Below are 23,555 nucleotides of genomic sequence, written 5' to 3'. Positions count from 1 at the left end.
ACCCGGGAACCCACTCTATCATACTCTGGGTATGGGCCCGTGGGTTTCATGCAGGACACAGTGGTAGAGCCTCCTTTCACGCATGGCATGGGAGGATTGCAGGCTTTCTAAACTCTAAGAAAGCAAGAAGTCTGAGAATTAGATTTAGGGTTAGGATTCTGGTTAGGGTTAAGGATGAAGTTTAGTGTTAGGGTGAGGGCTTAGGGTTAGGGAATAGGGTTAGGGTTAAAGGTTTCTCTTAGGTTTAACGGTTACACTTTGGTTTAGGGTTGAGGTTTACGGTTAGGGTTAAGATGAGGGGTTAGGGTTTGGTACAGCGTTAGGGTTAAGTGTTAGGTTTAGGGTTGAAGATTAGGATTAGGATTAGGATTAAAGGTTAGCGTGAGAGTAACGCTTAGGGTTAAGGTTAAGAGTTAGGGTTTAGGGTTAGGGTTAGGGTTAGTTTTAGGGTTAGAGTTATGTGCTATGGTTTGTGTTAGAGGTTAGGGTTAGGTTTACTGGTCACGGATAGGGTTACGTTTAGGGGGTAGCATTACGGTTAGGGTTAGGGTTAAGGGATAGGATTAGGGATAAGTGTTGGGCTTAGGGTTAGGGTTTAGTGTTAGGTTTATCATTAAGGATTAGGGTTAGGGTCAGGGTTAAATGCTTGGGTGCGGGTAATGGTTACGGTTAGGGTTAAGGTTCACGGATAGGGTTAGTGTTAAGGGTTACGGGTAGGTTTAGGGTTCAGGGTTAGTGTTAGCATTAGTGCTTAAGGTTAGGATTAGGCGGTAGGTTATATTTAGGGTTAGATCTAGGCGTTAGGTTAAGGGCTAGCGTTAGCGTTAAGAGATAGGGTTAGGTTTAATGCTTAGGATTAGGGTTAGGGTTTGGGGTTGAAGTAAGTGTTAGGGGTTAGGTTTAAGGATCCAAGGTTAGGGTTATTTTTAGCTGTAGTGTTAGGGTTAGGGATAGGGGATCCCATTAGCATTAAGGGTCTTCCTTACTGTAGGGTTAAGGGTTAGGCTTAGAGTTAAAGGTTAAGGTTAGGGTCAGTGTTAAGATTTAGGGTGAGGGTTAACGGTTAGGGTAAAGGTTAAGCGTTAGGGTTAGGGATTAGTGATTAGGGATTTGGTTAGTGTTAGGGTTAGTGGTTAGGAGTTAGTGTTTTATGAAGGGGTATGGTTAGAATTAGGATTGGGGTTAGAGTTAGGGTGATGTAGAGGGGTTAGGTTTAGGGGTTACTTTAAGGGTAAAAGGATAGGATTAGGGTTACGGGTTGGGCTTAGGTTTAGGGTTAAAGTTTACTGCTGGGGTTAGGGATAGGGTTCAGGGTTAGCTTTAGGGGTTCTGGTTAGGGTTAGGTGTTAGGTTAGTGTCAGGGTTAGGTCTAGTCGTGAGGGTAATGTTTAGGGTTAGCTTTAAGAGCTAGGGTTAGGTTTAATGGTTAGGATTAGGATTAGGGTTAAGGGTTAGGGTAAGGCTTAGGGGTTAGGGTGAAGGGTTAGGGTCAAGGGTTAGGGTTTTTGTTAGGCATAGCGTTGAGGTTAGAAGTAAGGGTTACTGTCAGTGTTAGGGTTGTAGGTAGGGTTACGGTTAGGGTTAGTGGTTTAGAATTAGGGTTAGGGATTAGGTGTCACAGTGATGACTAGGAGATAGGGTTAGAATTATGGGCTAGGGGTTGTTCTCAGGAAATGGGTTATGCATTAACGTTAGGATAAGAGGTTAAAGTTAGGCGCACGGTGAGGTTTACGTGTTAAGGGGAGAAATAGGAACAGGGTTGGGTGTTATGTTCAGGGTTAGGGTTATCTGTTAAAGGTATTGTTTATGCTTAGCGCACGGGCCCTGTCTGCATTAGGCGGGCGGGGGGAGTTTAGGGGGCTGGGATTGTACCCGGGAACCCACTCTATCATACTCTGGGTATGGGCCCGTGGGTTTCATGCAGGACACAGTGGTAGAGCCTCCTTTCACGCATGGCATGGGAGGATTGCAGGCTTTCTAAACTCTAAGAAAGCAAGAAGTCTGAGAATTAGATTTAGGGTTAGGATTCTGGTTAGGGTTAAGGATGAAGTTTAGTGTTAGGGTGAGGGCTTAGGGTTAGGGAATAGGGTTAGGGTTAAAGGTTTCTCTTAGGTTTAATGGTTACACTTTGGTTTAGGGTTCAGGTTTACGGTTAGGGTTAAGATGAGGGGTTAGGGTTTGGTACAGGGTTAGGTTTAAGTGTTAGGTTTAGGGTTGAAGATTAGGATTAGGGTTAGGATTAAAGGTTAGCGTGAGAGTTAACGCTTAGGGTTAAGGTTAAGAGTTAGGGTTTAGGGTTAGGGTTAGGGTTAGTTTTAGGGTTAGAGTTATGTGCTATGGTTTGTGTTAGAGGTTAGGGTTAGGTTTACTGGTCATGGTTAGGGTTACATTTAGGGGTTAGCATTAGGGTTAGGGTTAGGGTTAGGGTTAAGGGATAGGATTAGGGTTAAGTGTTGGGCTTCGTGTTAGGGTTAACTCTTAAGGTTAGCATTAAGGATTAGGGTTAGGGTCAGGGTTAAATGCTTGGGTGCGGGTAATGTTTAGGGTCAGGGTTTAGGTTCACGGATAGGGTTAGTGTTAAGGGTTACGGGTAGGTTTAGGGTTCAGGGTTAGTGTTAGCATTAGGGCTTAAGGTTAGGATTAGGCGGTGGGTTAGATTGAGGGTTAGATCTAGGCGTTAGGGTAAGGGCTAGCGTTAGGGTTAAGAGATAGGGTTAGGTTTAATGCTTAGGATTAGGGTTAGGGTTTGGGGTTAAAGTAAGTGTTAGGGGTTAGGTTTAAGGATCCAAGGTTAGGGTTATTTTTAGCTGTAGTGTTAGGGTTAGGGATACGGGATCCCATTAGCATTAAGGGTCTTCCTTACTGTAGGGTTAAGGGTTAGGCTTAGAGTTAAAGGTTAAGGTTAGGGTCAGTGTTAAGATTTAGGGTGAGGGTTAACGGTCAGGGTAAAGGTTAAGCGTTAGGGTTAGGGATTAGTGATTAGGGTTTTTGGTTAGTGTTAGGGTTAGCGGTTAGGAGTTAGTGTTTTATGAAGGGGTATGGTTAGAATTAGGATTGGGGTTAGAGTTAGGGTGAGGTATAGGGGTTAGGTTTAGGGGTTAGTTTTAGGGTAAAAGGATAGGATTAGGGTTACGGGTTGGGCTTAGGTTTAGGGTTAAAGTTTACTGCTAGGGTTAGGGATAGGGTTCAGGTTTAGCTTTAGGGGTTCTGGTTAGGGTTAGGTGTTAGGTTAGTGTCAGGGTTAGGTCTAGTCGTGAGGGTAAGGTTTAGGGTTAGCTTTAAGAGCTGGGGTTAGGTTTAATGGTTAGGATTAGGATTAGGGTTAAGGGTTAGGGTAAGGCTTAGGGGTTAGGGTGAAGGGTTAGGGTCAAGGGTTAGGGTTCTTGTTAGGCATAGCGTTGGGGTTAGAAGTAAGGGTTACTGTCAGTGTTAGGGTTGTAGGTAGGGTTACGGTTAGGGTTAGCGGTTTAGAATTAGGGTTAGGGATTAGGTGTCACAGTGATGACTAGGAGATAGGGTTAGAATTATGGGATAGGGGTTGTTCTCAGGAAATGGGTTATGCATTAACGTTAGGATAAGAGGTTAAAGTTAGGCGCACGGTGAGGTTTACGTGTTAAGGGGAGAAATAGGAACAGGGTTGGGTGTTATGTTCAGGGTTAGGGTTATCTGTTAAAGGTATTGTTTATGCTTAGCGCACGGGCCCTGTCTGCATTAGGCGGGCGGGGGGAGTTTAGGGGGCTGGGATTGTACCCGGGAACCCACTCTATCATACTCTGGGTATGGGCCCGTGGGTTTCATGCAGGACACAGTGGTAGAGCCTCCTTTCACGCATGGCATGGGAGGATTGCAGGCTTTCTAAACTCTAAGAAAGCAAGAAGTCTGAGAATTAGATTTAGGGTTAGGATTCTGGTTAGGGTTAAGGATGAAGTTTAGTGTTAGGGTGAGGGCTTAGGGTTAGGGAATAGGGTTAGGGTTAAAGGTTACTCTTAGGTTTAACGGTTACACTTTGGTTTAGGGTTGAGGTTTACGTTTAGGGTTAAGATGAGGGGTTAGGCTTTGGTACAGGTTTAGGGTTAAGTGTTAGGTTTAGGGTTGAAGATTAGGATTAGGGTTAGGATTAAAGGTTAGCGTGAGAGTTAACGCTTAGGGTTAAGGTTAAGAGTTAGGGTTTAGGGTTAGGGTTAGGGTTAGTTTTAGGGTTAGAGTTATGTGCTATGGTTTGTGTTAGAGGTTAGGGTTAGGTTTACTGGTCATGGTTAGGGTTACGTTTAGGGGTTAGCATTAGGGTTAGGGTTAGGGTTAGGGTTAAGGGATAGGATTAGGGTTAAGTGTTGGGCTTCGGGTTAGGATTAACTGTTAAGATTAGCATTAAGGATTAGGGTTAGGGTCAGGGTTAAATGCTTGGGTGCGGGTAATGGTTAGGGTCAGGGTTTAGGTTCACGGATAGGGTTAGTGTTAAGGGTTACGGGTAGGTTTAGGGTTCAGGGTTAGTGTTAGCATTAGGGCTTAAGGTTAGGATTAGGCGGTAGGTTAGATTTAGGGTTAGATCTAGGCGTTAGGGTCAGGGCTAGCGTTATGGTTAAGAGATAGGGTTAGGTTTAATGCTTAGGATTAGGGTTAGGGTTTGGGGTAAAAGTAAGTGTTAGGGATTAGGTTTAAGGATCCAAGGTCAGGGTTATTTTTAGCTGTAGTGTTAGGGTTGGGGATAAGGGATCCCATTAGCATTAAGGGTCTTCCTTACTGTAGGGTTAAGGGATAGGCTTAGAGTTAAAGGTGAAGGTTAGGGTCAGTGTTAAGATTTAGGGTGAGCGTTAACGGTCAGGGTAAAGGTTAAGCGTTAGGGTTAGGGATTAGTGATTAGGGTTTTTGGTTAGTGTTAGGGTTAGCGGTTAGGAGTTAGTGTTTTATGAAGGGGTATGGTTAGAATTAGGATTGGGGTTAGAGTTAGGGTGAGGTATAGGGGTTAGGTTTAGGGGTTAGTTTTAGGGTAAAAGGATAGGATTAGGGTTACGGGTTGGGCTTAGGTTTAGGGTTAAAGTTTACTGCTGGGGTTAGGGATAGGGTTCAGGGTTAGCTTTAGGGATTCTGGTTAGTGTTAGGTGTTAGGTTAGTGTCAGGGTTAGGTCTAGTCGTGAGGGTAATGTTTAGGGTTAGCTTTAAGAGCTAGGGTTAGGTTTAATGGTTAGGATTAGGATTAGGGTTAAGGGTTAGGGTAAGGCTTAGGGGTTAGGGTGAAGGGTTAGGGTCAAGGGTTAGGGTTTTTGTTAGGCATAGCGTTGGGGTTAGAAGAAAGGGTTACTGTCAGTGTTAGGGTTGTAGGTAGGGTTACGGTTAGGGTTAGCGGTTTTGAATTAGGGTTAGGGATTAGGTGTCACAGTGATGACTAAGAGATAGGGTTAGAATTATGGGATAGGGGTTGTTCTCAGGAAATGGTTTATGCATTAACGTTAGGATAAGAGGTTAAAGTTAGGCGCACGGTGAGGTTTACGTGTTAAGGGGAGAAATAGGAACAGGGTTGGGTGTTATGTTCAGGGTTAGGGTTATCTGTTAAATGTATTGTTTATGCTTAGCGCACGGGCCCTGTCTGCATTAGGCGGGCGGGGGGAGCTTAGGGGGCTGGGATTGTACCCGGAAACCCACTCTATCATACTCTGGGTATGGGCCCGTGGGTTTCATGCAGGACACAGTGGTAGAACCTCCTTTCACGCATGGCATGGGAGGATTGCAGGCTTTCTAAACTCTAAGAAAGCAAGAAGTCTGAGAATTAGATTTAGGGTTAGGATTATGGTTAGGGTTAAGGATGAAGTTTAGTGTTAGGGTGAGGGCTTAGGGTTAGGGATTAGGGTTAGGGTTAAAGGTTACTCTTAGGTTTAACGGTTACACTTTGGTTTAGGGTTGAGGTTTACGGTTAGGGGTAAGATGAGGGGTTAGGGTTTGGTACAGGTTTAGGATTATGTGTTAGGTTTAGAGTTGAAGATTAGGATTAGGGTTATAATGAAAGGTTAGCATGAGAGTTAGCGCTTAGGGTTAAGGTTAAGAGTTAGGGTTCAGGGTTAGGGTTAGGATTAGTTTTAGGGTTAGAGTTATGTGCTATGGTTTGTGTTAGAGGTTAGGGTTAGGTTTACTGGTCACGGTTAGGGTTACGTTTAGGGGTTAGCATTAATTTTAGGGTTAAGGTTAAGGGATAGGATTAGGGATAAGTGTTGGGCTTAGGGTTAGGGTTTAGTGTTAGGGTTAGCATTAAGGATTAGGGTTAAGGTCAGGGTTAAATGCTTGGGTGCGGGTAATGGTTAGGGTCAGGGTTAAGGTTCACAGATAGGGTTAGTGTTAAGGGTTACGGGTAGGTTTAGGGTTCAGGGTTAGTGTTAGCATTAGTGCTTAAGGTTAGGATTAGGTGGTACGTTAGATTTAGGGTTAGATCTAGGCGTTAGGGTTAGGGCTAGCGTTAGGGTTAAGATATAGGGTTAGGTTTAATGCTTAGGATTAGGGTTAGGGTTTGGGGTTAAAGTAATTGTTAGGGGTTAGGTTTAAGGATCCAAGGTTAGGGTTATTTTTAGCTGTAGTGTTAGGGTTAGGGATAAGGGATCCCATTAGCATTAAGGGTCTTCCTTACTGTAGGGTTAAGTGTTAGGCTTAGAGTTAAAGGTTAAGGTTAGGGTCAGTGTTAAGATTTAGGGTGAGGGTTAATGGTTAGGGTAAAGGTTAAGCGTTAGGGTTAGGGATTAGTGATTAGGGTTTTTGGTTAGTGTTAGGGTTAGCGGTTAGGAGTTAGTGTTTTATGAAGGGGTATGGTTAGAATTAGGATTGGGGTTAGAGTTAGGGTGAGGTATAGGGGTTCGGTTTAGGGGTTAGTTTTAGGGTAAAAGGATAGGATTAGGGTTACGGGTTGGGCTTAGGTTTAGGGTTAAAGTGTACTGCTAGGGTTAGGGATAGGGTTCAGGGTTAGCTTTAGGGGTTCTGGTTAGGGTTAGGTTTTAGGTTAGTGTCAGGGTTAGGTCTAGTCGTAAGGGTAAGGTTTAGGGTTAGTTTAAAGAGCTAGGGTTAGGTTTAATGGTTAGGATTAGGATTAGGGTTAAGGGTTAGGGTAAGGCTTAGGGGTTAGGGTGAAGGGTTAGGGTCAAGGGTTAGGGTTTTTGTTAGGCATAGCGTTGGGGTTAGAAGTAAGGGTTACTGTCAGTGTTAGGGTTGTAGGTAGGGTTACGGTTAGGGTTAGCGGTTTAGAATTAGGGTTAGGGATTAGGTGTCACAGTGATGACTAGGAGATAGGGTTAGAATTATGGTTTAGGGGTTGTTCTCAGGAAATGGGTTATGCATTAACGTTAGGATAAGAGGTTAAAGTTAGGCGCACGGTGAGGTTTACGTGTTAAGGGGAGAAATAGGAACAGGGTTGGGTGTTATGTTCAGGGTTAGGGTTATCTGTTAAAGGTATTGTTTATGCTTAGCGCACGGGCCCTGTCTGCATTAGGCGGGCGTGGGGAGTTTAGGTGGCTGGGATTGTACCCGGGAACCCACTCTATCATACTCTGGGTATGGGCCCGTGGGTTTCATGCAGGACGCAGTGGTAGAGCCTCCTTTCACGCATGGCATGGGAGGATTGCAGGCTTTCTAAACTCTAAGAAAGCAAGAAGTCTGAGAATTAGATTTAGGGTTAGGATTCTGGTTAGGGTTAAGGATGAAGTTTAGTGTTAGGGTGAGGGCTTAGGGTTAGGGAATAGGGTTAGGGTTAAAGGTTACTCTTAGGTTTAACGGTTACACTTTGGTTTAGGGTTGAGGTTTACGGTTAGGGTTAAGATGAGGGGTTAGGGTTTGGTACAGGGTTAGGTTTAAGTGTTAGGTTTAGGGTTGAAGATTAGGATTAGGGTTAGGATTAAAGGTTAGTGTGAGAGTTAACGCTTAGGGTTAAGGTTAAGAGTTAGGGTTTAGGGTTAGGGTTAGTGTTAGCGTTAGTTTTAGGGTTAGAGTTATGTGCTATGGTTTGTGTTAGAGGTTAGGGTTAGGTTTACTGGTCACGGTTAGGGTTGCGTTTAGGGGGTAGCATTAGGGTTAGGGTTAGGGTTAAGGGATAGGATTAGGGTTAAGTGTTGGGCTTAGGGTTAGGGTTTAGTGTTAGGTTTATCATTAAGGATTAGGGTTAGAATCAGGGTTAAATGCTTGGGTGCGGGTAATGGTTAGGGTCAGGGATAAGGTTCACGGATAAGGTTAGTGTTAAGGGTTACGGGTAGGTTTAGGGTTCAGGGTTAGTGTTAGCATTAGGGCTTAAGGTTAGGATTAGGCGGTAGGTTAGATTTAGGGTTAGTTCTAGGCGTTAGGGTAAGGGCTAGCGTTAGGGTTAAGAGATAGGGTTAGGTTTAATGCTTAGGATTAGGGTTAGGGTTTGGGGTTAAAGTAAGTGTTAGGGGTTAGGTTTAAGGATCCAAGGTTAGGGTTATTTTTAGCTGTAGTGTTAGGGTTAGGGATAAGGGATCCCATTAGCATTAAGGGTCTTCCTTCCTGTAGCGTTAAGGGTTAGGCTTAGAGTTAAAGGTTAAGGTTAGGGTCAGTGTTAAGATTTAGGGTGAGGGTTAACGGTTAGGGTAAACGTTAAGCGTTAGGGTTAGGGATTAGTGATTAGGGATTTTGGTTAGTGTTAGGGTTAGCGGTTAGGAGTTAGTGTTTTATGAAGGGGTACGGTTAGAATTAGGATTGGGGTTAGAGTTAGGGTGAGGTATAGGGGTTAGGTTTAGGGGTTAGTTTTAGGGTAAAAGGATAGGATTAGGGTTATGGGTTGGGCTTAGGTTTCGGGTTAAAGTTTACTGCTAGGTTTAGGGATAGGATTCAGGGTTAGCTTTAGGGGTTCTGGTTAGGGTTAGGTGTTAGGTTAGTGTCAGGGTTAGGTCTAGTCATGAGGGTAAGGTTTAGGGTTAGCTTTAAGAGCTAGGGTTAGGTTTAATGGTTAGGATTAGGATTAGGGTTAAGGGTTAGGGTAAGGCTTAGGGGTTAGGGTGAAGGGTTAGGGTCAAGGGTTAGGGTTTTTGTTAGGCATAGCGTTGGGGTTAGAAGTAAGGGTTACTGTAAGTGTTAGGGTTGTAGGTAGGGTTACGGTTAGGGTTAGCGGTTTAGAATTAGGGTTAGGGATTAGGTGTCACGGTGATGACTAGGAGATAGGGGTACAATTATGGGATAGGGGTTGTTCTCAGGAAATGGGTTATGCATTAACGTTAGGATAAGAGGTTAAAGTTAGGCGCACGGTGAGGTTTACGTGTTAAGGGGAGAAATAGGAACAGGGTTGGGTGTTATGTTCAGGGTTAGGGTTATCTGTTAAAGGTATTGTTTATGCTTAGCGCACGGGCCCTGTCTGCATTAGGCGGGTGGGGGGAGTTTAGGGGGCTGGGATTGTACCCGGGAACCCACTCTATCATACTCTGGGTATGGGCCCATGGGTTTCATGCAGGACACAGTGGTAGAGCCTCCTTTCACGCATGGCATGGGAGGATTGCAGGCTTTCTAAACTCTAAGAAAGCAAGAAGTCTGAGAATTAGATTTAGGGTTAGGATTATGGTTAGGGTTAAGGATGAAGTTTAGTGTTAGGGTGAGGGCTTAGGGTTAAGGATTAGGGTTAGGGTTAAAGGTTACTCTTAGGTTTAACGGTTACACTTTAATTTAGGGTTGAGGTTTACGGTTAGGGTTAAGATGAGGGGTTAGGGTTTGGTACAGGGTTAGGGTTAAGTGTTAGGTTTAGGGTTGAAGATTAGGATTAGGGATAGGATTAAAGGTTAGCGTGAGAGTTAACGCTTAGGGTTAAGGTTAAGAGTTAGGGTTTAGGGTTAGGGTTAGGGTTAGTTTTAGGGTTAGAGGTATGTGCTATGATTTGTGTTAGAGGTTAGGGTTAGGTTTACTGGTCACGGTTAGGGTTACGTTTAGGGGGTAGCATTAGGGTTAGGGTTAGGGTTAAGGGATAGGATTAGGGATAAGTGTTGGGCTTAGGGTTAGTGTTTAGTGTTAAGGTTAGCATTAAGGATTAGGGTTAGGGTCAGGGTTAAATGCTTGGGTGCGGGTAATGGTTAAGGTCAGGGTTAAGGTTCACGGATAGGGTTAGTGTTAAGGGTTACGGGTAGGTTTAGGGTTCAGGGTTAGTGTTAGCATTAGTGCTTAAGGTTAGGATTAGGCGGTAGGTTAGATTTAGGGTTAGATCTAGGCATTAGGTTAAGGGCTAGCGTTAGCGTTAAGAGATAGGGTTAGGTTTAATGCTTAGGATTAGGGTTAGGGTTTGGGGTTGAAGTAAGTGTTAGGGGTTAGGTTTAAGGATCCAAGGTTAGGGTTATTTTTAGCTGTAGTGTTAGGGTTAGGGATAGGGGATCCCATTAGCATTAAGGGTCTTCCTTCCTGTAGGGTTAAGGGTTAGGCTTAGAGTTAAAGGTTAAGGTTAGGGTCAGTGTTAAGATTTAGGGTGAGGGTTAACGGTTAGGGTAAAGGTTAAGCGTTAGGGTTAGGGATTAGTGATTAGGGTTTTTGGTTAGTGTTAGGGTTAGCGGTTAGGAGTTAGTGTTTTATGAAGGGGTATGGTTAGAATTAGGATTGGGGTTAGAGTTAGGGTGAGGTATAGGGGTTAGGTTTAGGGGTTAGTTTTAGGGTAAAAGGATAGGATTAGGGTTACGGGTTGGGCTTAGGTTTAGGGTTAAAGTTTACTGCTAGGGTTAGGGATAGGGTTCAGGGTTAGCTTTAGGGGTACTGGTTAGGGTTAGGTGTTAGGTTAGTGTCAGGGTTAGGTCTAGTCGTGAGGGTAAGGTTTAGGGTTAGCTTTAAGAGCTAGGGTTAGGTTTAATGGTTAGGAATAGGATTAGGGTTAAGGGTTAGGGTAAGGCTTAGGGGTTAGGGTGAAGGGTTAGGGTCAAGGGTTAGGGTTTTTGTTAGGCATAGCGTTGGGGTGAGAAGTAAGGGTTACTGTCAGTGTTAGGGTTGTAGGTAGGGTTACGGTTAGGGTTAGCGGTTTAGAATTAGGGTTAGGGATTAGGTGTCACAGTGATGACTAGGAGATAGGGTTAGAATTATGGGATAAGGGTTGTTCTCAGGAAATGGGTTATGCAGTAACGTTAGGATAAGAGGTTAAAGTTAGGCGCACGGTGAGGTTTACGTGTTTAGGGGAGAAATAGGAACAGGGTTGGGTGTTATGTTCAGGGTTAGGCTTATCTGTTAAAGGTATTGTTTATGCTTAGCGCACGGGCCCTGTTTGCAGTAGGCGGGCGGGGGGAGTTTAGGGGGCTGGGATGGTACCCGGGAACCCACTCTATCATACTCTGGGTATGGGCCCGTGGGTTTCATGAAGGACGCAGTGGTAGAGCCTCCTTTCAGCATGGCATGGGAGGATTGCAGCCTTTCTAAACTCTAACAAAGTAAGAAGTCTGAGAATTAGATTTAGGGTTAGGATTATGGTTAGGGTTAAGGATAAAGTTTAGTGTTAGGGTGAGGGCTTAGGGTTAAGGATTAGGGTTAGGGTTAAAGGTTACTCTTAGGTTTAACGGTTACACTTTAATTTAGGGTTGAGGTTTACCGTTAGGGTTAAGATGAGGGGTTAGGGTTTGGTACAGGGTTAGGATTAAGTGTTAGGTTTAGGGTTGAAGATTAGGATTAGGGTTAGGATTAAAGGTTAGCGTGAGAGTTAACGCTTAGGGTTAAGGTTAAGTGTTAGGGTTTAGGGTTAGGATTAGGTTTAGTTTTAGGGTTAGAGTTAAGTGCTATGGTTTGTGTTAGAGGTTAAGGTTATGTTTACTGGTCACGGTTAGGGTTACGTTTAGGGGTTAGCATTAGTTTTAGGGTTAGGGTTAAGGGATAGGATTAGGGATAAGTGTTGGGCTTAGGGTTAGGGTTTAGTGTTAGGTTTATCATTTAGGATTATGTTTAGAATCAGGGTTAAATTTTTGGGTGCGGGTAATGGTTAGGGTCAGGGTTAAGGTTCACGGATAGGGTTAGTGTTAAGGGTTACGGGTAGGTTTAGGGTTCAGGGTTAGTGTTAGCATTAGGGCTTAAGATTAGGATTAGGGGGTAGGTTAGATTTAGGGTTAGATCTAGGCGTTAGGGTAAGGGATAGCGTTAGGGTTAAGAGATAGGGTTAGGTTTAATGCTTAGGATTAGGGTTAGGGTTTGGGGTTAAAGTAATTGTTAGGGGTTAGGTTTAAGGATCCAAGGTTAGGGTTATTTTTAGCTGTAGTGTTAGGGTTAGGGAAAAGGGATCCCGTGATCATTAACGGTCTTCCTTATTGTAGGGTTAAGGGTTAGGCTTAGAGTTAAAGGTTAAGGTTAGGGTCAGTGTTAAGATTTAGGGTGACGGTTAACGGTTAGGGTAAAGGTTAAGCGTTAGGGTTAGGGATTAGTGATTAGGGTTTTTGGTTAGTGTTAGGGTTAGCGGTTAGGTGTTAGTGTTTTATGAAGGGGTATGGTTAGAATTAGGATTGGGTTTAGAGTTAGGGTGAGGTAGATGGGTTAGGTTTAGGGGTTACTTTTAGGGTAAAAGGATAGGATTCGGGTTACGGGTTGGGCTTAGGTTTAGGGTTAAAGTTTACTGCTGGGGTTAGGGATAGGGTTCAGGGTTAGCTTTAGGGGTTCTGGTTAGGGTTAGGTGTTAGGTTAGTGTCAGGGTTAGGTCTAGTCGTGAGGGTAAGGTTTAGGGTTGGCTTTAAGAGCTAGGGTTAGGTTTAATGGTTAGGATTAGGATAGGGGTTAAGGGTTAGGTTAAGGCTTAGTGGTTAGGGTGAAGGGTTAGGGTCAAGAGTTAGGGTTTTTGTTAGGCATAGCGTTGGGGTTAGAAGTAAGGGTTACTGTCAGTGTTAGGGTTGTAGGTAGGGTTACGGTTAGGGTTAGCGGTTTAGAATTAGGGTTAGGGATTAGGTGTCACAGTGATGACTAGGAGATAGGGTTAGAATTATGGGATAGCGGTTGTTCTCAGGAAATGGGTTATGCATTAACGTTAGGATAAGAGGTTAAAGTTAGGCGCACGGTGAGGTTTACGTGTTAAGGGGAGAAATAGGAACAGGGTTGGGTGTTATGTTCAGGGTTAGGGTTATCTGTTAAAGGTATTGTTTATGTTAGCGCACGGGCCCTGTCTGCATTAGGCGGGCGGGGGCAGTTTGGGGGCTGGGATTGTACCCGGGAACCCACTCTATCATACTCTGGGTATGGGCCCATGGGTTTCATGCAGGACACAGTGGTAGAGCCTCCTTTCAGGCATGGCATGGGAGGATTGCAGGCTTTCTAAACTCTAAGAAAGCAAGAAGTCTGAGAATTAGATTTAGGGTTAGATTATGGTTAGGGTTAATGATGAATTTTAGTGTTAGCGTGAGGGCTTAGGGTTAGGGATCAGGGTTAGGGTTAAAGGTTACTCTTAGGTATAACGGTTACACTTTGGTTTAGGGTTGAGGTTTACGGTTAGGGTTAAGATGAGGGGTAGGGTTTGGTACAGGGTTAGGGTTAAGTGTTAGCTTTAGGGTTGAAGATTAAGATTAGGGTTAGAATTAAAGGTTAGCGTGAGAGTTAATGCTTAGTGTTAAGGTTAAGAGTTAGGGTTTAGGGTTAGGGTTAGGGTTAGCGTTAGTTTTAGGGTTAGAGTTATGTGCTATGGCTTGTGATAGAGGTTAGGATTAGGTTTACTGGTCACGGTTAGGGTTACGTTTAGGGGGTAGCATTAGGGTTAGGGTTAGGGTTAAGGGATAGGATTAGGGTAAAGTGTTGGGCTTAGGGTTAGGATTTAGTGTTAGCGTTATCATTAAGGATTAGGGTTAGAATCAGGGTTAAATGCTTGGGTGCGGGTAATGGTTAGGGTCAGGGTTTAGGTTCACGGATAGGGTTAGTGTTAAGGGTTACGGGTAGGTTTAAGGTTCAGGGTTAGTGTTAGCATTAGGGCTTAAGTTTAGGATTAGGCGGTAGGTTAGATTTAGGCTTAGATGTAGGCGTTAGGGTAAGGGCTAGCGTTAGGGTTAAGAGATAGGGTTAGGTTTAATGCTTAGGATTAGGGTTAGGGTTTGGGGTTAAAGTTAGTGTTAGGGGTTAGGTTTAAGGATCCAAGGTTAGGGTTATTTTTAGCTGTAGTGTTAGGGTTAGGGATAAGGGATCCCATTAGCATTAAGGGTCTTCCTTCCTGTAGGGTTAAGGGTTAGGCTTAGAGTTAAAGGTTAAGGTTAGGGTCAGTGTTAAGATTTAGGGTGAGGGTTAACGGTTAGGGTAAAGGTTAAGCGTTAGGGTTAGGGATTAGTGATTAGGGTTTTTGGTTAGTGTTAGGGTTAGCGGTTAGGAGTTAGTGTTTTAAGAAGGGGTATGGTTAGAATTAGGATTGGGATTAGAGTTAGGGTGAGGTATAGGGGTTAGGTTTAGGGGTTACTTTTAGGGTAAAAGGATAGGATTAGGGTTACGGGTTGGGCTTAGGTTTAGGGTTAAAGTTTACTGCTAGGGTTAGGGATAGGGTTCAGGGTTAGCTTTAGGGGTTCTGGTTAGGGTTAGGTGTTAGGTTAGTGTCAGGGTTAGGTCTAGTCGTGAGGGTAAGGTTTAGGGTTAGCTTTAAGAGCTAGGGTTAGGTTTAATGATTAGGATTAGGATTAGGGTTAAGGGTTAGGGTAAGGCTTAGGGGTTAGGGTGAAGGGTTAGGGTCAAGGGTTAGGGTTTTTGTTAGGCATAGCGTTGGGGTGAGAAGTAAGGGTTACTGTCAGTGTTAGGGTTGTAGGTAGGGTTACGGTTAGGGTTAGCGGTTTAGAATTAGGGTTAGGGATTTGGTGTCACAGTGATGACTAGGAGATAGGGTTAGAATTATGGGATAGGGGTTGTTCTCAGGAAATGGGTTATGCATTAACGTTAGGATAAGAGGTTAAAGTTAGGCGCACGGTGAGGTTTACGTGTTAAGGGGAGAAATAGGAACAGGGTTGGGTGTTATGTTCAGGGTTAGGGTTATCTGTTAAAGGTATTGTTTATGCTTAGCGCACGGGCCCTGTCTGCATTAGGCGGGCGGGGGGAGTTTAGGGGGCTGGGATTGTACCCGGGAACCCACTCTATCATACTCTGGGTATGGGCCCGTGGGTTTCATGCAGGACACAGTGGTAGAGCCTCCTTTCACGCATGGCATGGGAGGATTGCAGGCTTTCTAAACTCTAAGAAAGCAAGAAGTCTGAGAATTAGATTTAGGGTTAGGATTCTGGTTAGGGTTAAGGATGAAGTTTAGTGTTAGGGTGAGGGCTTAGGGTTAGGGAATAGGGTTAGGGTTAAAGGTTACTCTTAGGTTTAACGGTTACACTTTGGTTTAGGGTTGAGGTTTACGGTTAGGGTTAAGATGAGGGGTTAGGGTTTGGTACAGGGTTAGGGTTAAGTGTTAGGTTTAGGGTTGAAGATTAGGATTAGGGTTAGGATTAAAGGTTAGCGTGAGAGTTAACGCTTAGGGTTAAGGTTAAGAGTTAGGGTTTAGGGTTAGGGTTAATGTTAGCGTTAGTTTTAGGGTTAGAGTTATGTGCTATGGTTTGTGTTAGAGGTTAGGGTTAGGTTTACTGGTCACGGTTAGGGTTACGTTTAGGGGGTAGCATTAGGGTTAGGGTTAGGGTTAAGGGATAGGATTAGGGTTAAGTGTTGGGCTTAGGGTTAGGGTTTAGTGTTAGGTTTATCATTAAGGATTAGGGTTAGAATCAGGGTTAAATGCTTTGGTGCGGGTAATGGTTAGGGTCAGGGATAAGGTTCACGGATAAGGTTAGTGTTAAGGGTTACGGGTAGGTTTAGGGTTCAGGGTTAGTGTTAGCATTAGGGCTTAAGGTTAGGATTAGGTGGTAGGTTACATTTAGGGTTAGAACTAGGCGTTAGGAGAAGGGCTAGCGTTAGGGTTAAGAGATAGGTTTAGGTTTAATGCTTAGGATTAGGGTTAGGGTTTGGGGTTAAAGTAAGAGTTAGGGGTTAGGTTTAAGGATCCAAGGTTAGGGTTATTTTTAGCTGTAGTGTTAGGGTTAGGGATAAGGGATCCCATTAGCATTAAGGGTCTTCCTTCCTGTAGGGTTAAGGGTTAGGCTTAGAGTTAAAGGTTAAGGTTAGGGTCAGTGTTAAGATTTAGGGTGAGGGTTAACGGTTAGGGTAAAGGTTAAGCGTTAGGGTTAGGGATTAGTGATTAGGGATTTTGGTTAGTGTTAGGGTTAGCGGTTAGGAGTTAGTGTTTTATGAAGGGGTATGGTTAGAATTAGGATTGGGGTTAGAGTTAGGGTGAGGTGTAGGGGTTAGGTTTAGGGGTTAGTTTTAGGGTAAAAGGATAGGATTAAGGTTACGGGTTGGGCTTAGGTTTAGGGTTAAAGTTTTCTGCTAGGTTTAGGGATAGGGTTCAGGGTTAGCTTTAGGGGTTCTGGTTAGGGTTAGGTGTTAGGTTAGTGTCAGGGTTAGGTCTAGTCATGAGGGTAAGGTTTAGGGTTAGCTTTAAGAGCTAGGGTTAGGTTTAATGGTTAGGATTAGGATTAGAGTTAAGGGTTAGGGTAAGGCTTAGGGGTTAGGGTGAAGGGTTAGGGTCAAGGGTTAGGGTTTTTGTTAGGCATAGCGTTGGGGTTAGAAGTAAGGGTTACTGTCAGTGTTAGGGTTGTAGGTAGGGTTACGGTTAGGGTTAGCGGTTTAGAATTAGGGTTAGGGATTAGGTGTCACAGTGATGACTAGGAGATAGGGTTAGAAATATGGGATAGGGGTTGTTCTCAGGAAGTGGGTTATGCAGTAACGTTAGGATAAGAGGTTAAAGTTAGGCGCACGGTGAGGTTTACGTGTTAAGGGGAGAAATAGGAACAGGGTTGGGTGTTATGATCAGGGTTAGGGTTATCTGTTAAAGGTATTGTTTATGCTTAGCGCACGGGCCCTGTCTGCATTAGGCGGGTGGGGGGAGTTTAGGGGGCTGGGATTGTACCCGGGAACCCACTCTATCATACTCTGTGTATGGGCCCGTGGTTTTCATGCAGGACACAGTGGTAGAGCCTCCTTTCACGCATGGCATGGGAGGATTGCAGGCTTTCTAAACTCTAAGAAAGCAAGAAGTCTGAGAATTAGATTTAGGGTTAGGATTCTGGTTAGGGTTAAGGATGAAGTTTAGTGTTAGGGTGAGGGCTTAGGGTTAGGGATTAGGGTTAGGGTTAAAGGTTACTCTTAGTTTTAACGGTTACACTTTAATTTAGGGTTTAGGTTTACGGTTAGGGTTAAGATGAGGGGTTAGGGTTTGGTACAGGGTTAGGGTTAAGTGTTAGGTTTAGGGTTGAAGATTAGGATTAGGGATAGGATTAAAGGTTAGCGTGAGAGTTAACGCTTAGGGTTAAGGTTAAGAGTTAGGGTTTAGGGTTAGTTTTAGGGTTAGAGGTATGTGCTATGGTTTCTGTTAGAGGTTAGGGTTAGGTTTACTGGTCACGGTTAGGGTTACATTTAGGGGGTAGCATTAGGGTTAGGGTTAGGGTTAAAAGATAGGATTAGGGATAAGTGTTGGGCTTAGGGTTAGTGTTTAGTGTTAAGGTTAGCATTAAGGATTAGGGTTAGGGTCAGGGTTAAATGCTTGGGTGCGGGTAATGGTTAAGGTTAGGGTTAAGGTTCACGGATAGGGTTAGTGTTAAGGGTTACGGGTAGGTGTAGGGTTCAGGGTTAGTGTTAGCATTAGGGCTTAAGGTTAGGATTAGGCGGTAGGTTATATTTAGGGTTAGATCTAGGCGTTAGGTTAAGGGCTAGCGTTAGCGTTAAGAGATAGGGTTAGGTTTAATGCTTAGGATTAGGGTTAGGGTTTGGGGTTGAAGTAAGTGTTAGGGAATAGGTTTAAGGATCCAAGGTTAGGGTTATTTTTCGCTGTAGTGTTAGGGTTAGGGATAGGGGATCCCATTAGCATTAAGGGTCTTCCTTCCTGTAGGGTTAAGGGTTAGGCTTAGAGTTAAAGGTTAAGGTTAGGGTCAGTGTTAAGATTTAGGGTGAGGGTTAACGGTTAGGGTAAAGGTTAAGCGTTAGGGTTAGGGATTAGTGATTAGGGATTTGGTTAGTGTTAGGGTTAGTGGTTAGGAGTTAGTGTTTTATGAAGGGGTATGGTTAGAATTAGGATTGGGGTTAGAGTTAGGTTGAGGTATAGGGGTTAGGTTTAGGGGTTAGTTTTAGGGTAAAAGGATAGGATTAGGGTTACGGGTTGGGCTTAGGTTTAGGGTTAAAGTTTACTGCTAGGGTTAGGGATAGGGTTCAGGGTTAGCTTTAGGGGTACTGGTTAGGGTTAGGTGTTAGGTTAGTGTCAGGGTTAGGTCTAGTCGTGAGGGTAAGGTTTAGGGTTAGCTTTAAGAGCTAGGGTTAGGTTTAATGGTTAGGATTAGGATTAGGGTTAAGGGTTAGGGTAAGGCTTAGGGGTTAGGGTGAAGGGTTAGGGTCAAGGGTTAGGGTTTTTGTTAGGCATAGCGTTGGGGTGAGAAGTAAGGGTTACTGTCAGTGTTAGGGTTGTAGGTAGGGTTACGGTTAGGGTTAGCGGTTTAGAATTAGGATTAGGGATTAGGTGTCACAGTGATGACTAGGAGATAGGGTTAGAATTATGGGATAGGGGTTGTTCTCAGGAAATGGGTTATGCATTAACGTTAGGATAAGAGGTTAAAGTTAGGCGCACGGTGAGGTTTACGTGTTAAGGGGAGAAATAGGAACAGGGTTGGGTGTTATGTTCAGGGTTAGGGTTATCTGTTAAAGGTATTGTTTATGCTTAGCGCACGGGCCCTGTCTGCATTAGGCGGGCGGGGGGAGTTTAGGGGGCTGGGATTGTACCCGGGAACCCACTCTATCATACTCTGGGTATGGGCCCGTGGGTTTCATGCAGGACACAGTGGTAGAGCCTCCTTTCACGCATGGCATGGGAGGATTGCAGGCTTTCTAAACTCTAAGAAAGCAAGAAGTCTGAGAATTAGATTTAGGGTTAGGATTCTGGTTAGGGTTAAGGATGAAGTTTAGTGTTAGGGTGAGGGCTTAGGGTTAGGGAATAGGGTTAGGGTTAAAGGTTACTCTTAGGTTTAACGGTTACACTTTGGTTTAGGGTTGAGGTTTACGGTTAGGGTTAAGATGAGGGGTTAGGGTTTGGTACAGGGTTAGGGTTAAGTGTTAGGTTTAGGGTTGAAGATTAGGATTAGGGTTAGGATTAATGGTTAGCGTGAGAGTTAACGCTTAGGGTTAAGGTTAAGAGTTAGGGTTTAGGGTTAGGGTTAATGTTAGCGTTAGTTTTAGGGTTAGAGTTATGTGCTATGGTTTGTGTTAGAGGTTAGGGTTAGGTTTACTGGTCACGGTTAGGGTTACGTTTAGGGGGTAGCATTAGGGTTAGGGTTAGGGTTAAGGGATAGGATTAGGGTTAAGTGTTGGGCTTAGGGTTAGGGTTTAGTGTTAGGTTTATCATTAAGGATTAGGGTTAGAATCAGGGTTAAATGCTTTGGTGCGGGTAATGGTTAGGGTCAGGGATAAGGTTCACGGATAAGGTTAGTGTTAAGGGTTACGGGTAGGTTTAGGGTTCAGGGTTAGTGTTAGCATTAGGGCTTAAGGTTAGGATTAGGTGGTAGGTTACATTTAGGGTTAGAACTAGGCGTTAGGAGAAGGGCTAGCGTTAGGGTTAAGAGATAGGGTTAGGTTTAATGCTTAGGATTAGGGTTAGGGTTTGGGGTTAAAGTAAGAGTTAGGGGTTAGGTTTAAGGATCCAAGGTTAGGGTTATTTTTAGCTGTAGTGTTAGGGTTAGGGATAAGGGATCCCATTAGCATTAAGGGTCTTCCTTCCTGTAGGGTTAAGGGTTAGGCTTAGAGTTAAAGGTTAAGGTTAGGGTCAGTGTTAAGATTTAGGGTGAGGGTTAACGGTTAGGGTAAAGGTTAAGCGTTAGGGTTAGGGATTAGTGATTAGGGATTTTGGTTAGTGTTAGGGTTAGCGGTTAGGAGTTAGTGTTTTATGAAGGGGTATGGTTAGAATTAGGGTTGGGGTTAGAGTTAGGGTGAGGTATAGGGGTTAGGTTTAGGGGTTAGTTTTAGGGTAAAAGGATAGGATTAAGGTTACGGGTTGGGCTTAGGTTTAGGGTTAAAGTTTTCTGCTAGGTTTAGGGATAGGGTTCAGGGTTAGCTTTAGGGGTTCTGGTTAGGGTTAGGTGTTAGGTTAGTGTCAGGGTTAGGTCTAGTCATGAGGGTAAGGTTTAGGGTTAGCTTTAAGAGCTAGGGTTAGGTTTAATGGTTAGGATTAGGATTAGAGTTAAGGGTTAGGGTAAGGCTTAGGGGTTAGGGTGAAGGGTTAGGGTCAAGGGTTAGGGTTTTTGTTAGGCATAGCGTTGGGGTTAGAAGTAAGGGTTACTGTCAGTGTTAGGGTTGTAGGTAGGGTTACGGTTAGGGTTAGCGGTTTAGAATTAGGGTTAGGGATTAGGTGTCACAGTGATGACTAGGAGATAGGGTTAGAAATATGGGATAGGGGTTGTTCTCAGGAAATGGGATATGCAGTAACGTTAGGATAAGAGGTTAAAGTTAGGCGCACGGTGAGGTTTACGTGTTAAGGGGAGAAATAGGAACAGGGTTGGGTGTTATGTTCAGGGTTAGGGTTATCTGTTAAAGGTATTGTTTATGCTTAGCGCACGGGCCCTGTCTGCATTAGGCGGGTGGGGGGAGTTTAGGGGGCTGGGATTGTACCCGGGAACCCACTCTATCATACTCTGTGTATGGGCCCGTGGGTTTCATGCAGGACACAGTGGTAGAGCCTCCTTTCACGCATGGCATGGGAGGATTGCAGGCTTTCTAAACTCTAAGAAAGCAAGAAGTCTGAGAATTAGATTTAGGGTTAGGATTCTGGTTAGGGTTAAGGATGAAGTTTAGTGTTAGGGTGAGGGCTTAGGGTTAGGGATTAGGGTTAGGGTTAAAGGTTACTCTTAGTTTTAACGGTTACACTTTAATTTAGGGTTTAGGTTTACGGTTAGGGTTAAGATGAGGGGTTAGGGTTTGGTACAGGGTTAGGGTTAAGTGTTAGGTTTAGGGTTGAAGATTAGGATTAGGGATAGGATTAAAGGTTAGCGTGAGAGTTAACGCTTAGGGTTAAGGTTAAGAGTTAGGGTTTAGGGTTAGTTTTAGGGTTAGAGTTATGTGCTATGGTTTGTGTTAGAGGTTAGGGTTAGGTTTACTGGTCACGGTTAGGGTTACATTTAGGGGGTAGCATTAGGGTTAGGGTTAGGTTTAAGAGATAGGATTAGGGATAAGTGTTGGGCTTAGGGTTAGTGTTTAGTGTTAAGGTTAGCATTAAGGATTAGGGTTAGGGTCAGGGTTAAATGCTTGGGTGCGTGTAATGGTTAAGGTTAGGGTTAAGGTTCACGGATAGGGTTAGTGTTAAGGGTTACGGGTAGGTTTAGGGTTCAGGGTTAGTGTTAGCATTAGTGCTTAAGGTTAGGATTAGGCGGTGGGTTATATTTAGGGTTAGATCTAGGCGTTAGGTTAAGGGCTAGCGTTAGCGTTAAGAGATAGGGTTAGGTTTAATGCTTAGGATTAGGGTTAGGGTTTGGGGTTGAAGTAAGTGTTAGGGGTTAGGTTTAAGGATCCAAGGTTAGGGTTATTTTTAGCTGTAGTGTTAGGGTTAGGGATAGGGGATCCCATTAGCATTAAGGGTCTTCCTTCCTGTAGGGTTAAGGGTTAGGCTTAGAGTTAAAGGTTAAGGTTAGGGTCAGTGTTAAGATTTAGGGTGAGGGTTAACGGTTAGGGTAAAGGTTAAGCGTTAGGGTTAGGGATTAGTGATTAGGGATTTGGTTAGTGTTAGGGTTAGTGGTTAGGAGTTACTGTTTTATGAAGGGGTATGGTTAGAATTAGGATTGGGGTTAGAGTTAGGTTGAGGTATAGGGGTTAGGTTTAGGGGTTAGTTTTAGGGTAAAAGGATAGGATTAGGGTTACGGGTTGGGCTTAGGTTTAGGGTTAAAGTTTACTGCTAGGGTTAGGGATAGGGTTCAGGGTTAGCTTTAGGGGTACTGGTTAGGGTTAGGTGTTAGGTTAGTGTCAGGGTTAGGTCTAGTCGTGAGGGTAAGGTTTAGGGTTAGCATTAAGAGCTAGGGTTAGGTTTAATGGTTAGGATTAGGATTAGGGTTAAGGGTTAGGGTAAGGCTTAGGGGTTAGGGTGAAGGGTTAGGGTCAAGGGTTAGGGTTTTTGTTAGGCATAGCGTTGGGGTGAGAAGTAAGGGTTACTGTCAGTGTTAGGGTTGTAGGTAGGGTTACGGTTAGGGTTAGCGGTTTAGAATTAGGATTAGGGATTAGGTGTCACAGTGATGACTAGGAGATAGGGTTAGAATTATGGGATAGGGGTTGTTCTCAGGAAATGGGTTATGCATTAACGTTAGGATAAGAGGTTAAAGTTAGGCGCATGGTGAGGTTTACGTGTTAAGGGGAGAAATAGGAACAGGGTTGGGTGTTATGTTCAGGGTTAGGGTTATCTGTTAAAGGTATTGTTTATGTTAGCGCACGGGCCCTGTCTGCATTAGGCGGGCGGGGGCAGTTTAGGGGGCTGGGATTGTACCCGGGAACCCACTCTATCATACTCTGGGTATGGGACCATGGGTTTCATGCAGGACACAGTGGTAGAGCCTCCTTTCACGCATGGCATGGGAGGATTGCAGGCTTTCTAAACTCTAAGAAAGCAAGAAGTCTGAGAATTAGATTTAGGGTTAGATTATGGTTAGGGTTAAGGATGAAGTTTAGTGTTAGCGTGAGGGCTTAGGGTTAGGGATCAGGGTTAGGGTTAAAGGTTACTCTTAGGTATAACGGTTACACTTTGGTTTAGGGTTGAGGTTTACGGTTAGGGTTAAGATGAGGGGTAGGGTTTGGTACAGGGTTAGGGTTAAGTGTTAGGTTTAGGGTTGAAGATTAGGATTAGGGTTAGGATTAAAGGTTAGCGTGAGAGTTAACGCTTAGTGTTAAGGTTAAGAGTTAGGGTTTAGGGTTAGGGTTAGGGTTAGCGTTAGTTTTAGGGTTAGAGTTATGTGCCATGGTTTGTGATAGAGGTTAGGATTAGGTTTACTGGTCAGGGTTAGGGTTACGTTTAGGGGGTAGCATTAGGGTTAGGGTTAGGGTTAAGGGATAGGATTAGAGTAAAGTGTTGGGCTTAGGGTTAGGATTTAGTGTTAGGGTTATCATTAAGGATTAGGGTTAGAATCAGGGTTAAATGCTTGGGTGCGGGTAATGGTTAGGGTCAGGGTTTAGGTTCATGGATAGGGTTAGTGTTAAGGGTTACGGGTAGGTTTAGGGTTCAGGGTTAGTGTTAGTATTAGTGCTTAATGTTAGGATTAGGCGGTAGGTTAGATTTAGGGTTAGATCTAGGCGTTAGGGTAAGGGCTAGCGTTAGGGTTAAGAGATAGGTTTAGGTTTAATGCTTAGGATTAGGGTTAGGGTTTGGGGTTAAAGTTAGTGTTAGGGGTTAGGTTTAAGGATCCAAGGTTAGGGTTATTTTTAGCTGTAGTGTTAGGGTTAGGGATAAGGGATCCCATTAGCATTAAGGGTCTTCCTTCCTGTAGGGTTAAGGGTTAGGCTTAGAGTTAAAGGTTAAGGTTAGGGTCAGTGTTAAGATTTAGGGTGAGGGTTAACGGTTAGGGTAAAGGTTAAGCGTT

Source organism: Eulemur rufifrons, chromosome 2, assembly GCF_041146395.1.
Source record: "Eulemur rufifrons isolate Redbay chromosome 2, OSU_ERuf_1, whole genome shotgun sequence".
NCBI lineage: Eukaryota > Metazoa > Chordata > Mammalia > Primates > Lemuridae > Eulemur > Eulemur rufifrons.
Note: the sequence above shows the minus strand (reverse complement) of the source record.